The 3,356-nt window shown below is 45.7% G+C and overlaps 1 pseudogene; it reads left to right on the top strand.

Moving 5' to 3' along the window:
* Positions 1-545: 545 nt before the first annotated feature.
* On the top strand, positions 546-3,091 carry LOC150017589 (protein S100-A11 pseudogene; annotated as a pseudogene).
* The last annotated feature ends 265 nt before the right edge of the window (positions 3,092-3,356 follow it).

Consider the following 3,356-nt stretch of genomic DNA (forward strand, 5'->3'; position numbering starts at 1 on the left):
CCACTGCATCACAGGCTGTGATTAGGATTTAGACAAAAGATGGCAGGCATTTGCGTGCTGGACCATGTGGTTTGAAAGACTGCAGAGGGACCCACCAGCCCGCCATGAGGTTGGGTGTGTAAGGAGGTGCCACATGGTTCTAGACTAAGAGCATGGAGAACACTGACACGGGCGGGACCTCCCAACTAGGCACATACGGATGGGAGCTACTGGGAACACTGATGGAGAGGACTGTCTTAGGACTTGCGCCTTCCCTGGACTTCACCATGATCCAGTGTAACACAGCACATACTTTTCTGGACTATTATACCGAAAGTGATGACATCATACTCCAGATCTTGAAGGAGAGAGCTGAGAGATAAGGAATGAGGAACTATTTGGTTTGGGTTGGCTTATAGCCTTTTGGGGAGCAAGGGAAGTGCTGGGTCTCGGGGGAAAACAGGACTCTGAGCAGGAATGCTCCCCCCCACCCCCAGATTGGAATATTATAAATAAAGACTTGTTTTTCTCAACACTAATTGTTGGGTCTTACACCAAGGAACCACATGAACGAGCCCCCTGTTTGCTCGGTAAGAGTCAGGGCACGTGCCTGGGTTGTGTGCCAGGTCTTGGGGGCGTGTGAGAGGCAACTGATCAATTTATCTCTCACACATCGATGTTTTTCTCCTTCTTTTTCTCCCTTCCTTCCCTCCTCTCTATAAATAAATAAAATCTTTAAAAAAAAACTAAGTGTTCAGCCAAGATGGAGGTGAAGGTAGATACACTGCATCTCCTTCCACAACTAAGAAGGAATACAACTGCCTCAAAATTGGAGACAACCAGAAGTTCCAGAAAACTGAGCTGCATGGAAGTCCAACAAACAGATACAAAGAACAAATACTCATCCAGACAGGTAGGTGGGGTGGAGCCGGGGTGGAGCTGGGGTGGAGAGGACAAGGTGTGGTGGCGGCGGCAGCAGCAGCAGGTAGGCAGAAGGCCCAGTCACACATTTTAAAAAGTCAGGAGGGACACCTGGGGAGCACTCTCAGCACCAGACCAGACCACACAGCTCACAATTCCAGCGCTGGGGAAAATAAAGCCTCATTGCTTCTGACTGTGCAAACCAGTGGGGGTTGGGGCGGAGGCAGACATTGCTGTTCTCAGCAGAGTCCGCTTGTTTAAAGGGCCCCCACAGTCCTAGAACGTCCGCAGACCCACCCACTCTGGGAACGATGGCCAGAGCAGCAGCTAGAGGGGCGCCAGTCCCATATGGCTCAAAAGAAACTTTGCAGGCAAGAAGGGACTGACAAGAAATATTCAAAGTGATGAAAAGCAAGGACCTACAACCAAGATTACTCTATCCAGCAAAGCTATATAGAATGGAAGGGCAGATAAAGTGCTTCCCAGACAAGGTAAAGCTAAAGGAGTTCATCATCACCAAGCCATTATTATATGAAATGTTAAAGGGACTTATTTAAGAAAAAGAAGATCAAAACTATGACTATTAAAATGACAACAAACTCACAACTATCAACAACTGAATCTAAACATAAAAAGAAAATCCAATAAGCAAACCAGAATAGGAACAGAATCATAGGTATGGGGATCATTTGCAGGGTTATCAGCTGGGAGGTGGAAGGGGGAAGAACGGGGAAATGGTGCAGGGCCTAAGAAGCATAATTGGCAGGAACAAAACAGACAGGGGGAAGTTAAGAATAATATAGGAAAGGGTGAAGCCAAAGAACTTATATGCACGACCCATGGACATGAACTAAGGGGGGGTGGGATTGCTGGAGGGAAGGGGGTTATAACTTGAGCAGAGGGAAGCAAAGGGAAAAGAAATTGGAACAACAGTAAGAGCATAATCAATAAAATATACTTAAACATAATTAAAAATAAAAATAGTAAAAAATATACTAAATGTTATTATAAAAGAGTAGAAAAGTTTTAAAAGTTTTAAAGCTTAGAAAGTAAAAGAGTAAGCTAAGGTTTAATTTATTATTAAAGAAATAAAAATATTTTAAAATAAATTTAATGTAGCCTAAGTGTGCAGTGTTTAGAAAGTCTACAGTAGTGTATAGTAAAGGTCCTAGGCCTTCACATCCACTCACCGTGACTCAGTGACTCACCCAGAGCCACTTCCAGTCCTGCGGACTCCGTGCATGGTAAGCGCCCTATACAGGGGGACCAATTTTTTATCTCGTAAACTGTATTTTTACTGTACCTTTTCTGTGTTTAGATACACAAATACCGTTGTGTTACAGTGGCCCCCAGGATTCAGTGCCGTAACAGGCTGCACAGGTTTGTAGCCGAGGAGCAAGAGCCTCGTCCATGCAGCCCAGGGGTGCAGTAGGCTGGGCCGCCTAGGTTTGTGAAAATGGGCTCTGTGGTGTTCACACAGTGGTGAAGTCACCTAACAACACATTTCTCAGAACGTGTCCCCGTAGTTAAGCAACTCATCACTGTAATAGGTCGGGGGCAGGAGAGGTGTGAGCGAGTCTATAGATTACAGTATCAAATCTAAGATGAACATTTCCCCCACAGCTTTGAAATGAGGATGGTTTCTATAGTGGACATCAGTGTGAAGTTTCAGGAATATCAAGACAGTGTAACATGGTCCTTCTGATAGTGTGATATGGTGACTTATAAGAAATATATAATTGGTCAAAATAGATTCCTCCTATACAGGGCGAGCAAAAGTAGGTTTATAGTTGTTCGTATAAAAAATAATACAATAATCAGGCCCAGAGCTCGCTGCGTCGCTCCCTGTTCACGGCCTCTGCTCCCCCGTTCAGAGCCTCCGCTCCTCGCTCTACTCCGACCTGGCAGAAACGTCGAGCCCTACAGAGACTGGGCGGTGCATCGGGTCCCTGATTGCTGTGTTCCAGAGGTACGCTGGAAAGGACAGGAACAGCCGTACCCTTCCCAAGGCTGAGTTCCTAACCTTCATGAGTACAGAACAGGCTGCCTTCACAAAGAGCCGGAAGGCATGATGAAGAAACTAGACATGAACAATGATGGGCAGCTAGATTTCCAAGAATTTCTTAATCTTATTGGCGGCCTAGGGGTAGCTCGCCCTCAGTCCTTTAGCCGTTCCAGGAAGCATACCTGAGCAGCCCTTGGAGCTGGCCTCCAGACCTGCCCTTGCCTTCCAGCTTCCCCGTGATCATCATCTCCTCACAGACCGCACATACCTGAGCCCAGTGTACCCATTGCCCGTGCATGTCCCTCCTGCTGGTAGTAATAAAACATCTTTAACAAAAAGAAAAGAAAAATAATACAATGATTAATGAATAATAATACAAGAATAAACTCCGTATTTTGTGTACTCACAACTGTAAACCTACTTTTGCCCCACTCTCTGTGGTTCCAGATTC

Source organism: Furipterus horrens, unplaced genomic scaffold (genome assembly GCF_987537825.1).
Source record: "Furipterus horrens unplaced genomic scaffold, mFurHor1.1.pri manual_scaffold_2, whole genome shotgun sequence".
Classification (NCBI taxonomy): Eukaryota; Metazoa; Chordata; class Mammalia; order Chiroptera; family Furipteridae; genus Furipterus; species Furipterus horrens.